The following is a 14,223-nucleotide window of genomic DNA, read 5'->3' as shown; positions in this document are numbered from 1 at the left end:
CTTTCCTCTTCAAAACATTTTTGTATCTAAAAGCACACGAACTTCAGCATCTCATCCTAACTAGATCATTTTTTTGGGTAGCCCGGGGTATAATTTTTCAGTCTAGCTTTATTGAGATAAGGGATTGTGGTTGTGCTGTCTCTCCTCTCAGCCTCCCAAAAACACATCAGAACCAAGTGGACAGTGTTTCCATGAAAATGAACAGCTATGAGGGGAACAGAAAGAGAAACTTAATGTAGTGTCCCAGTGAGCAAGAGTGTTGTGATAAGGTACGAAATGATGACACAGACACTGCTGCTCTCGAGGGGAACAAAAAAGAAGAACTTTATTTTCTGACTCTAACATTTATAGTTTTCCAAAGGTGACAGTGGATTGGAGGGTGACAGTGCCACCTCTCCAATGCCACTGGACAGACCAAGGGTCCATCAATTCTCTCTACCTCTATGAAAGAATGCAAAACATAGGTTATTTACAGAACTGTGTGTGAAAAAGTTTGTTGAAAGAATGTAAACATCAGAAAGCTTAACAAAGTCTTACAAAATTAGAGCAACACAAGAGGCTACAAAAGTGCAGGTCTATCAGTCAGTCAGTGCACAGACACACAAACCAGCCAGGAACACCTGCTCCCTCTTGGCCCACCAAGCTTCATGTCCTCAGTCTCCTCCTGTAAAGGCAGGGGTGGGCTGGAGATTTAGGGATTAGATCTAGATGTGTTGTTTGATTGCTTTTTTTGGGTGGGTTTTGTTCAGTTTTTTGGGGGTTTTTTGAGGAGGGGGGAGTAGGAGTAAAAAAAGGGATGTAGAACACAGATTAGTAGGAAAACAGACTTCATCAGTTTCACTGCTCTTCACAGAATTTGCTTCCATACTCCACAGGATATCCTCAGAGAGACAGATAACCAGGTACCAGGAGAGGGATTTCCAGATCTTTAGTCTTTCCAGCTCACTTGCTTTCTATCATCAAGAATTATTACTTCAAGTTAGCACACAGAAACCTTTATCTTAAAATTAAATTATTAAAACAATCTGAACTTTTCCTCTTATATTTCAGCATTTTATAGCTTCTAATAAATTCCTAGAACATACTGAAAAGAACGTCCATCTTTCTTTCACCATTTTTAGACAAGTTGTCTGAGTTGGTTCTGCTTCCAAGAGCTATTAAAATATGCAACATATATTGGCATACTCTGATGTCTTGTTAAAATAGTAATGCAAGCTGAAAGCAGTATAGTGGTGACAACATATTATCAGTTTACTCAGGGCACACAGGTCAAAAATATTAAAATAAGGCTGCCATGGAAATCTTTACTCTGGAGCTCTCAAGCATGAAGGGGTCTAACTGCAGAGTATCATTCTCACAACATCCACCACACCTCAGCCTGGCCTTCTGGCAAAACCCCACTGCTGAGTCTGGGCAGGGGCACTGAACAACAGATAAATAAAATGCAAATGGCTTGAATCACTCCAAAGAAAGACTCAGGCCATGACTGAGGCAGCACTGGAGTGGCAGATTTGAAAGTAGACAATCATCCATATTTGTTTTGTGTGAGGTCAGAGGTCTTGGCATGTCCACTCCTGCTGTTTGCACAGGGGAACTACTGATTTATTTATTTTTACCTCCATGCATTTTTCATACTGGAAGTACTATTTACTATTTCTCCAGAGCATATACATATAGGACCAACTAACCAGAGGTTTAGATATTTCCAGGACATGCGCTGAGAGAATATTCTGAGGAGGGTAAGGAAGGGTTGTTAAGTGACCCACACTGATACAACTTTAGTTGTATCACAGTGAGAAATATGAGACCACTCCTCACCTTCTTTTATATTTACACTCAAATGCTAAGTCTAATTCCTGTACAGAAATGAAAGCACCATTGATATTTAAAACTTTTTTTTTCTCTGTGCTAAAACAAATAGGCTATTTTAACTACTTTAAACTTTGCCCTACGATTTCATAAGCACGTACCTTCCTTGCTGTGAAGAAGACCTGGAGATCATACACATAATAGAACAGATGAAGACCAACAGGAAAAATCAGACATAAGTAGGCCAAGCATTTGAAAAAACACAGAAGATGTGCACTGAGTATTCTCCACACAGGAAGCTTCTGCCACTTGCAAGCTCTCCACAGCCACTCATCAGTGCAGTATCCCAGCTGCCGAGCTTGGAAGGCACCTCTGGAGGTCACCCAGCCCAACCTCCTGTTCAGAGGAGACCATCTTCAAAGTCAGGTCAGGTCCACTGCCGAGTTTTCGAAACTCTCTGGGTGAAGAAACTGAAACCTCTCCCAGCAACCTCTTCCAGCACTTAACAACTCCCTGTCAGGAGTTTTTATCGTAGCAATTATGATGTGATATTCTTAGGTAGCAAAAAGGCTTCTTCTGATACTTGAACTGCTATGATCTCAAGCAATTAAACCATATTTCACCACAATCTCCACAGGCTCTAGCCTGTAGAAATTACTGAATAAATAGGAAAACTATATTTGGTTTGGAAGGTAAAGGCTATTCCTTCTTTTCCTATCTGACCTAGAAAATCAGAAGCATAATCAAAAGATGCTATCATGATATCTTGCAAAAGAACAACCATGTGTGTCACTTGAATCACAAACATTGTGTATTTCCCATGTTCTAGTTTGCAAGATGACTGAAAAGCTGAAAATAAAAGGTGTTATGTTTTACATAGTTTTTTCTTTTAACTCGTCTATTTCCTTGGCTGTATTTCTTTCAAAAACAAGTCTGCACAGCCATGTGAAGTGTCTTAGAGGATTAAATCAAACAGCATCCCCCTATAAGAGATCTCAATTTAGCAAGTCTGCTGGACTATGCTGTCATGAAAAGAGCTCTAACATATACTCCCTCCTGCTCAGTGTAACAAACTCCTAGATTCTAAATAAAGGACAGATTTGGAAAGTAATTACATCAGCACTAAGAGGTTAGATTAGTAATATTTATAAGTAATAACATAATATTAACATAGTTCAGAATGCCCAATAAGCCAGGGACTGACACTTTTAGTAACTATCCAATAATATGCTGAATACAACTAACATTTAGTCAGACACATATTTCCCCAGATGAGAGAAAAGAAAAAATCACAACTTTTAAAGGGCTTAATTTTTATCTATTTTAAAAAAGACAGCTGGAAAGGTAAGTCAGTGCAATTAAGGAAAACTGATTTTGATGTGACACTATGTTCAACTCTTACTTTTTTGAAAGTTTACAGCATTCCTTTGAACCATGACACATGGGTTGGCAAAACAGCTTTAAGATTCAGCCTGAGGCAGCAGTAAAAATAAAGTGTTTGTATTTTGACTTATACTTGCTATCTACAGCTCTCAGTAATTACTTCCTAATCTCACTGGGCTACCAAAATACAGTATAGTCATCTGAAGTGCAAGAAATCAAAAGCATATTTTAGAAATCAAGACCTCTTAAGCTTTGAAAGCCTGGGTCACAAGACAGCAGATAAAGAAATGCTGTCCAAGCTCATGATGAGTATTCTTCTGCATTTCCAATTCCAATTCAGGTTCCTGTACGTTTCCTCTTTTCTCTCATGCACCCCTAGACAAAGCTATTGCATTTCACCTATGAAGTTAACCCCCAGCTGTGATCTGTATTTCTATACCAGGCTTTTAGTAGAAGCAGATAAAGAAGAGGAAAGATCAAAAGATAATCAGATGATCACAGAACAAAGTATACTTTAATCTCTTCCTCTGCTATTTAGAGGAAGTCCATGATTGAGATACATATGACAGTCCTATGTGGGGGAAGTGGCTGAACACTATGAATTTTTGATTTTTTTCAACTTCTGGCTCTGTTTACAAAGGAAACATTTTATCTTCCACGGAAGAAATACACTCAGATAAAATATTCCCAGAAATGCCATGAAAATAATCATATTTGAAATTAAAGGTAGTTTCCTCTTTCAAAATGGTTTTATATGTGCTTTGAAGAGAGAACTAGGAAAATCCAGCTTATATTTGCATTCAGAGTACTATGTTTTTATGGAAAGCTATTTCCATCAATCCAGATTTCATCCAATTCCTGTTTTACAGCAGGTCTAATACATCCTTTACTTTTGCTGCACAGCACACAAGTCTTTGGTTCACATGATACAAGTGTCAAATCACAGACACCCAAAAGCCCAACTGCTCACTATGATTCCCACTTCTGCCTGCTGTGACTGGGCAACAACAAACCCCAGCAAGGATCAATAAGGGTAAAGGCAAACAGCCCGTCCCAATCATTCTCACCCTGACATGCAGTCCTAGAAAATGATGTCCCATCCTCTAGTGACCTATTTCCTCTCAAGATGTGCCTTCAAGAAAAATCTGCTGCATGAATAATCAGTAACAAGCTGCTTATAGCAACTTAAGATGACAAAGTCTCTTCATCTCTGAAATCACCAAGTCGGAATCAAAAAATTATTGCAGTATTTCTGTCAACCTTTTCTTTGTTCCTAAGCCAAGACCTATTGATCAATGCTATTCTTTTACTTTCAGTTAATCAAAGAGATCCTCAGCCTCAAATCTAACAAAATTTCAAGTCTATCAGAACAGCAGAAAATATTCCCCAAATCAGAGTCTACCTGTCTACACTGCTGTCTGCCAAGTGCATGAAGAATATTTCTGTATTGCCAATTCCTAACAGAGTGCATCTGTGCTGTCTCTTAATGAATCCAGCCTTGAAATCTCAGCAGAGGTAAAAAATAAGACAGGTAGTACCTCATCTTCTACAATTAGAAGAAAGTATGTGAAGGCAAAAGTGTCAGAGACCAGCAAATAAAAAGAAAAAAACTCAAAGCACTTCAAGAAGCTTATTATAAATAATTACTACAAAACTGCCTTCTCAAGAATACCTACAAAATACAACTTAATTAATTTTAAAATGCAGCTCATCTTTAACAAAAATAGTCCTCCCAGGAAATTGTGAACACAGCAGAGTTTAGAGGAATCTGGTAAATGAAACAGAATGCAACTTCAAGTATTGAAGCTCGGCACTTTTTGAACTCAACACTGAAATGAAGTGCTATGCAACTAGAAAAGACCATACCAGAAATCTTAAAACCACAGTCTCTCACTTCCACAGGAAGTTCTTTCCACTCTAACTAAAGTAAGTTTTCTAAGCCTACATCCAAAACTCAAAAAAAATCTATCTAACCTGTCTTTTATGGAAATTAACTCACTCTCACAAAACATTTCCTGCTCTTCCATTTCATCCCAGTGAACACAGCATACTATGAACACAGGTAAGAAATAAATACTTTTTACACTGCCCTAAATACTAATCACACTCTATAAATAAGCACAGCATGTGACATCATCAGAATATTTTACTGAACACTAAACTGCATGGAAGACATTCATTCATGCACACAACTCAACCTCTCACTATCCTGAGTGAAATTTCCCACCATTCTAGATTATGTCTTCAGCTGTGTCTGAATCCATTGTTTCTTATTCAGGAAGGAAAAGGAAAAAAAGAGAGTAACAGTAATTCTCTTTTAATTTTCCTGTATTTTGTTATTTATCAGAATGTCAGGGGGAAAAAAACATTGTCCACTTAATGAAGTGATAGCAGGTTTAACTTCAGTGATTTCAATGTCTACACTGCACACTTCACTGTTAAGATTGTATTATCTATGACCAACATCTTGGAGTTTGGGAAAAATATGGGAGTTTTGTTAAGATTTTTATATTAGATGAAAAAAAAACCAACAACCAAACCACATTTGCAAACAGAATCTGGAAGAAAGAAAAAAATACATATAAAAAATTTAAAATCCTCTAAACCTCTTGCGCTAGAATTTCTAGTTATACTAGAAATTTCTGTTTCTACAGCTCTAGTAAAAAAGTATGAAGTTGAGTTTTCAGGAAAGTCACAGACCCTTTACCCAGACTTGTCATAGTATTCATAATCTCAACTTCACATTCACTGCTATCTAAAGCCTTTCTTACTTTTATTGAGGTGCTCATGGAGAAAGCTGTGTTTTCCCTAAATGAAAATTTAGATTCACAAAACGTTTCCCAGCAATGTAAGAAAGGAAGGAGCATGTTGCTTCCTCTTGTAGTAAACACAGACTTTAGGAATGTGCTACTGGAAGCCAAGTGCATGTAAGACACAAATTCCTGCTGGTGTATGACAGTGTTCATTATTCCAACTGTAAAGTGTCATTAAAAGACTTTTACCTGGAACCTGCAATGCAATACCCTCGTTTCTCTCACAGTTTCTCCTAGTTTCTACCTCTTCTTTGTGATTACTTTGCCAGGTAACAAACTATGGTATTATTTTGTCTTGTCAACCTTAAATGTTTTACTTGCTGCCTGCAGGTTTACACAACTGCAGTTCTGGAGGTTTCAGATCAATAAATATCACTGACATCTTGAGAACAAGCCACCGACCTCTACAGCCCTGGGTCACACAGGACACTACCAAGGACCAAAACACCCCAGGTCCCTTTGAAGGTTTCCCTTGTACTGGATTAAGAGAATTAACAAAAATCAATGAGGATGTTATCCTTCTACAACATACCTAGTGTGGAGGCTGTAAAAGTAATTTATAAATTTTTCTGACTGACCTTCACATTACTACCCAGAACCAAGTGTTACACAGCCAAAAAAGTTTAACACAAGCAATAGCAACCTTTCAAAGACACTTCTGGTGAAATTGTACAGTGCTGCTGCTGCTTCAGAAACACATCAAAACTGGTGCATTCCACACCATCCACAAGGCCTTAAAGAGATGTGTCTTCAGATTTGGAATATGAAGTTGACAGTTTTAGTTGAAAATTCTTTTTGCGGGCTGATCGCCTGAGGGCTTCTTTAGTTAATATTAATGAAATCATGTTTCACTTCTACCAAATAAATACTTAATAAAGCAATTCTGTTTAATGTATTAATGGCAATCTAACCTTTAAACATGCATTTTTGTTTTTCAAAGTTCAAACCTGAAAGCCTCCAGGTGTTACTCTAGAAACTAAATGAGAATACTCAGATTCCTTGGAAAATTTATGCTCATAAAGAATTATCTGCTTGTTATAAAGATTCACACAGGCACAGTTTAGATATGCAGAATGGAAAGAATAATTTACAACTGGAGCAAAAGCCAAATTTAAAAGTATGCAGAGGACACTCACTGATAGAGTAAGGGGCTTATGTCCTAAGATTAGAGCTTCTAGGATCTTGCACTGCTAATGACACTTCAGAGGAAAGAGTGCTGATTCCCACTTCCTGCAAATAACTTGTAACTAGGCAATAAAGCTTCCAATATTACAGCAGCGGTTTGGATTTTTTTTCCCACCAATTCTACAGAATTGCTACATGATTTTAAGACTTCATCACTTTGTTTCTCCCTAAACTGCAAAATAAGCAAAGCATTGCTTACCTTTTATAGCATCCCCTGGCCTGAAGTGTTTTACATCAGTAGGAAGTATTATTTTTGAACTCTTCTAGGAAGATTTGTCACCACTCTAAACCCTTCTACAAGTCTAGATAAAAAGAAATAACTTGCCCACACTTAAGTGTCATAAGAGATTCCTTTTTTTAACATGATACTTTCCAACTAAACTGCACACTGATGCTTTATTACCTTAGGAAGCAATTTCAGGACCTGAAAACACTAGGTGTAATATTAAAGACAAACCTACATCTCTCTACATAAGGAGAACTACCACCTTAACATTATAAATGCTTCTGAGAAGAATCCTTTCTTCAACCTGCTTCACACTGTTTTGGAAGTTCTTTCATGGCTGCCTTTAGAAGATCCCAGAAGAGCATCAAACTTAATCCAGTTCAGAATATATATAAATGCATTTCCTGTCTTACAGCATAAAGTCACAAAATACATTAAAAATGCTGTAATGTTGATCCATCAAGCCAAGCTCAAACCAGTTCCTGGGATTCTTTTTCATCATTATACAGCATCCACAATATACTAGTGGATAGGCAAGAGAGGGAAAAAAAAAAGTGTGTGGGGCGGGGAGGTAACTCCAAAGATTCTGTTAAGCATGATTCCCATTTCCTCTATACATCTGCTAAATTGACAAGCAATTATTTTGAGGCCAAGAGCAGAAAATTGTTAGTGTTATAGAACAGAACAGTGAGTTCTACAGGTTAGACAAGCATCATAGTGTCAAAAAGTGGGTTTTGTCTTGGAGCTTTTAAAAACAATTTTCAATTTTTCAAGACAGTTATTCAGGGGGAAAAAAAGAAAATCATTAAACTAGATATATGTAAACTCACACTGTGTTTTTATCTTTATATGGTCTTACTACTTTGCTAATTTATTCTCCAGGGTATTGACTGCACCAGAGTTACACTTATTCACTGATAGCTGTGCTGGTGAAGGCTGAGATTAGTTACAGTGAAGGCTACTCCACTTTGGAACAAGGATGGGTTTTGTTATCAATCCAAACAGCCTCTGTGTCTCAGTGAAATAAGGGATTTCATCAGTGCACCAACACAAGACAGGGCTGGCAACAGCTGCAATTAAGGCAAATCCATAGCATCTTAACTTCAGCCGAGAGAGGGCAATCCTAAGTTTCTCTCACTTTCCCCAAAAACTTTTACATCTTTAATGATATGTCATCACCCAGTTTTTTAAAATAATCTCCAGATAATTTTATTTTAAAAGTGGCCTCAGCTGAATGTAATAGGCACATAAGAGATCATCTCTCTTAGTACAAACTTTTTGTACTCATACACTTTACTTTATATAGTCCCTTTTTTCTCTCATCTCCTCAGTTTTGACCAGGAATTTCAACCAAGCTCTCCACTACCCCATTCAAGGTTAACTTTGATGCACTACACAAAAATCAACAACACAGATGCCAAGAGAATATATTGTAAAAATATATTTTTCATCCTATCAGCAGTGCAATGATGAATTGCTGAAAGGATTGCACATGAAAATTCAGACCAAGGTCATCAAAATAACTGCTCATTCTCACAAAAGACTGTATTACATTTTTGACATAGAGGAGGAAATATTATGTCCATGACTAGAATTAAAACCAAAGGAAAACAGATTTCCAAGCACCTACTTCACGGCAGTAGAAGTAGGCCTGTTCAGGTAAAATGTTCTCTTCTATCCAAATATTCATGCTTTAGGAGGAAAAAAAAAATTATAATATCCTTAATAAATGTAACAGCAATTTGTCTCCTAACCAGTACCTGGCAAGCTTAGGAAGTTTGGATTGAGTACAGCCCAGTTCAGCCATGCACTCAAACACAAGGCAAAAGAAACCTTTGAGAGAAAGTATATCAAACTGTAATTCCAAATAGATCTCCTTCAGAGTTTATCCAATCCAATTTTTTATGTTTGACAAATGTGAGAATTTTCCCAGCAGCCAAAAAAACCCTTACATTAAAAACAAAAGGATTTTACCATATCAGAGCCACAGAAAGCAGTGGCAGTGCCACTGAAGAACATGCCATATATGTGAATATAGTTTGAGGTAACACACAAGTCAAGTTACAAGCATTAGAAATTTAAAGGTGAGTGTCCAAACTCACAGTAACACAATTCCATTAAATGTATGTATTTTCTTAGGCTCTAACCTTTAGAAAAGGTTCTCCTTAAGAACAGCTTACAGGACCCTTTCCCATTTGAATACTTCTTTGGTACCACAGATGCTGCCAGCACAGCATAAGGGTTGAAATCCTTTAGAGTTCTTGCCCAGCCTTTGTTCTTACTGCTTTTTCTAACCTCTTCTCTAATTACCTGCTAACAGGTAAACTCTCTATCAGTCTGGAAATTATATGTTCCTTCTCATGTAACAATTGTCCTTCACAGACAACAGAAGAGACTATAATATTAAAAATGGAGCTGTTAGCTTAAATAAAAGCTCTTGACTTCCCAAGTCCATGCAGCAGCTTTCTTGATCAAATCTATATACTTCTCTTCTTCCCACACCTCCCCCAAATTTGGAAGACTCTCTGATTGCTTACATTTCCTTCGTTTTATTTGAATCTCATTTGATCCGCAGCTTGAGAAGAAGAATAGGCTTTCTCAATGCTCTGATAGGGTTCTCTTTACTCCTGCCAATAAAGGGAGCTTTTGCTACAGTCTGCCTGGTTTCTTTCTTTGCCCTGAAGAAGGAAAGAGTCTGAGTTACATTACCTTCATTCAAAAACACTTTAACAGGCTTTTCAGAACCTATCAAGTTACTTCTTTAGTTTCATTAGACCATCAAATTAATTCTTAATGATGAACTTTAAAAATAACCTAAATGTAAGATAAATAACAAAGAACAGGACACAAAACATATCAATGTGATTTTTAAACTATTGTTTTCTTCTCCTCCACTATTGCTCACAAATGACTCAACAAAATAGCATTAAAGGAGGACATGCACAGTTAAAATCGCAGCTATAATTTCTTGCTTTCACGCGCACACAAAAACTTCTCCACCCAGATACACTGCAGGTCATTACAGACTGTACAAAATCTCAAAAGCAGTGCCATTTTCTTGGAAAGTCTGATAAATTCCATTTGAAAACACCAGCTCAGTTCTGGGAAAGTAATTAAGCGCTCTGCAGAGCGTTTCTTTAAAAAAGCACCCCACGACAATATTCCAAGAGGTCACTGGAAGTAAGCAACTTAGTTTAGGGAAGTTTGTTTGACCCTGGAATTTTCACAAGCACAGAGAAAAAAAGAAGAAAATGGTCCAAAAGCATAATTAATAGAAATCTTCATCAATATCTATGTGCATTCCTAAACGTGACAATAAAATTCAACAAATGCAACCACAATGCCCAGATCACCACCACACAAAGTCTGACGGCCCCACGGCCTCTCATCCTTACACGTCAAGGCCAAATTTTGCGAGCACAGAGCAGCAACCCCACCTGGGCAGGTACAACACAGAGCCAAAGCACATTTCACAGGAATTTCAGCCGCTCAGCTCTTGTCAGTGAACTTTGCACCCACCTAGCCCAGCGTCCAGCAGCGCGCTGTGCCCAAGCCGGGCGGCTACTCCGCGGTGCCAGGGCAGCGAGGTTCCCGGGCGGCGCCGGGCAGGCCGGCAGTGAGGGCCCGGCCGGGCAGCGCGCTCCCCGCTGTCATCCTGCGCACAACTGCAGACAGGAAGGGCCTCAGCAGTCACACAGATCGGCCTCAGCAGTCACACAGCTGGCTACGGAAGGTCACAGTGTCACAGAAGTGCTCACCTGGCCCCACACCACCGGGCTTTCGCTCCCCTTGCCACAGCTGAAGTGCGGGGCTTTGTAACACGAGACCAAGATAGCGCTTAGCCACAAAGGAGGAATGCCGCGAACTCGCACGGCTATAAAACGGGGTTTTGTGGCTTTCTGGTTCTTTTTTTTTTTTTTATCTTAGTCATGTGCTACAATTCACCTTTGGTCCTCAGGAAGTGGAAAGGAAAGGCTACTGCTGCTAACAAAGTAGCAGCAATGCTACTTTGGACCACAATCACAGTAAGCAACGCGCTAATGAGTGGTTACGGATTCTGGCAAAACACACACAGGCCAATGAAAGCCCAATCTGGCTCATTCTAGAAACACAGTACCTGGAAAAATAGCCCAGCACTGAGATTTACAGAAAACTCTAAGAATAAATGCTTACTCAAACAAAAAGGAGATCTGCAACTGTACGCTTTCCCCACCAAAACAGTATATAAATTACAAGTCAGCCCATTATACTACAGATGTCATGAAAGTAGTACAAATTTCTGTACTAAACATTTACATATTAACTCAGCAAAAAACTGAAGTTCTAAAACTCTTAGGTGTGGTATTGACTCCAGACACCAATCATATCAATGATCCTGCTCCTTCATATTCTTAGGTATAAATCCAAATTTAGTGCAGGGAGTTTTGTGCTTTCAGCCTCTCCTTTCCCTCCCAAGTCACCAACCAACCCCTTCCTAACCACAGAGAATTAAGGTGCCTCCAAAGTTGCATTTTTACTAAACGAGTGCACTCCACAGATGAAGAGCAGCACTATGACAGTGCTACACCCTTAAAAATCTGGCATGAAAAAAAAGAAATCCAGAGATATTGGTAAGACATAGAAAGGATTGGGGATTTAGCTCCTAAGATTAACATAAAAAAAAAGGAACATTCTCAAAACAATTGAAAATAATTGATCTTGAAAATAATTCCATATTATATTGGAAAACCAAAGTGAAAACTGACTAGAAAACAATCTTTTAATACTAATGAAGTACACATAACTGTTTCTCAACTTGAATACACTAGATAACCCAGGGAAATTATTACAAAGAATTTCAATGAATTACAAGCAATAAAAAAAGGCAATCAAAACTTTTACTTTCCAACAAGCACAGTTATTGTTGCATGCTACAACATACAGAAATTACTTCCATTATCCTTTATATGTTAGCCAACAAAAAGTACCTTACCTTATTCTCCACTGTCTGAGCACAGAGGATTAAAAACAAAGTATTAGGCAGAAACTGCAGGTGTTTTGTATCAGGAAGAAAACCCAAATCACTGCATCAATAAGCTTAGTGGCTGTCCAGCATGCCATGCACTCTAGGGACATTAAATGGAAACTTATTCACATCCTTTTTTTTTTGCAAGCTTCCAGACTTCTGAATTGGAAACCCAACGGCAGCCGTTCATTACCTCCTCCAAAATGCAGATCTCAGCAACACCACACTGCAAGAGGAGCCACCACAGCTTGATTTTCCCTCCTAGTAATCCCCTCCTTGCCAACTACTGCACTGCAGTCTTTCTGAGGGCTGTGCAAAGTGCAACTGGGGGAGGGCTGAAAGAGCCCAGCAAAGAAACACAGCAAAGTTCTTTCAAATAATCTCATGACTTCCTAGTCGTGGGCTGGAAGGCATAAACTGCAGAGTTTAGTTGGGATTGCTTAGCATCTTCTCTGCTGTTCCTCCTCATGCTCCTGCCTACTTTTTATTTCATTTTTCACAGGATACTTTGAGGGTAGTACTTTGTGGAAAAACTAGAAGGAATGAAGGGAAAATAATAAACAATTTTGTTTATAATAAAGCTACCTTTAATTCTCATAACCTAATATTCTAAGGGATTAAAACCAAAATGTTTTATAAGGTTTAGGACGTTTTGGTGCTTTCTCAGCTCAGGGAATGGGGAGATATTGGTGGATTTTTTTTGCTTTCATTGTTAAATTGGGGAGTTTAGTCAATTAACTACTTAGCACTTGGATGCCTTCCCTATACAATTAAAACTGCCGTGATTACACAACAGCAGTATTTGTGAGACAAGTGCCCAGCAGGGGCATTTGTAATTATACCCAAGTGTTCCACAACAGCAGCAAAAGAATGCATCCAAATATTAAAGAAGCTTTCACAGAAGCAGTGGGGTTGGAAGGGACATCTGGAGACCATCCAGGCCATCCCCCTCTGTCCAGACAGGGTCAGGCAGAGCTGCCCAGCACAGCCACCCATCAGGTTTTGAGGATTTGCAGAGTGACTCTACCATCACACTGGGCAGCCTGTTGCAGTGTTTGAGCACACCCACAGCCTTTTCTTGTATTCAGATGGAATTTTATTCTTTTTTTTTCTCAATTAATGCCCACTGCCTCTCTGAACACTGGAAGTCTAATCTCTAATTTGAGTTACCTCCATCCCCCTCCACAGCTGTGTTTAAGAGCAAAGGGAGCAACAAGGAGCCCTGGGTGTCAATCAGCCAGTTGCTGGCTCATTTGAAACAATAGGTTCATCACTGCTTTCCACCCCTCCTTCCTCCTGCATCCTGCAGAGAGAGGCTCCAGGCCAGATCTTTTAGCTCATCGCAGCTGCCTACCATCAGCAACCTATTATTGCTGGAGACCCAGGTCCTCCTTGGGGGAGCATCCTGCTCAGTCTCCTCTGGTTCAGCCTCACTGGAACATTAGGCAGGGCTGAGCACCTGCTGGCAATGACATGGAAAGCCCAGAAACCTCCACAGCCCTCTGGCACCTCCCCACCTCCTGTGCAGCCCCAGAAGAGGGGCAGTAAGTAGCAATCAGAGCGTGTTCTATGGGCATGAGCAGGAAGGAAATGAGAGTTTGGAGGGAGATGCATCCTTTGGGGGCTTGGCTCAAAACAGTGCTAAGCCTGGCTGGTTTTAGGGGCATGTTTGAAAGTTCTCCTTTCCCTTAAAAGGCCAATATAATGGGCAACATAGGTATAGACTCAGATACAATGAAAACAACTACTACCCACTGCCTCACCAACAGATGGAGATTAATTTCTCAAAGCTGTGCACAAGT

The 14,223-nt window shown here is 39.1% G+C and overlaps 1 protein-coding gene across 11 annotated transcripts in view; it reads right to left on the bottom strand.

The window, feature by feature from the left end:
* Window positions 1-14,223, bottom strand: part of TRAF3 (TNF receptor associated factor 3) — a 70,303-nt gene that overhangs the window by 39,106 nt on the left and 16,974 nt on the right. For 5 of the 11 annotated variants that reach the window (XM_041476248.1, XM_041476257.1, XM_041476256.1 and 2 more), the window contains exons 5-6: window positions 10,936-11,140; window positions 9,954-10,094 (exon numbers count right to left, since the gene is read on the bottom strand). The exons of 4 other annotated variants lie outside the window; for them this stretch is intronic. The gene's annotated coding sequence lies outside the window, so the exon portion shown is untranslated. Of the gene's footprint in view, window positions 1-9,953; window positions 10,269-10,935; window positions 11,358-14,223 lie in introns of those variants that run through there. 2 more of the 11 variants (XM_041476253.1, XM_041476254.1) reach the window with 2 other exon arrangements.

The sequence above is a fragment of the Pyrgilauda ruficollis genome, unplaced genomic scaffold (assembly GCF_017590135.1).
Source record: "Pyrgilauda ruficollis isolate IOZ18807 unplaced genomic scaffold, ASM1759013v1 scaffold38, whole genome shotgun sequence".
Classification (NCBI taxonomy): Eukaryota; Metazoa; Chordata; class Aves; order Passeriformes; family Passeridae; genus Pyrgilauda; species Pyrgilauda ruficollis.
Note: the sequence above shows the minus strand (reverse complement) of the source record. Positions and strands in the feature narration are given on the sequence as shown.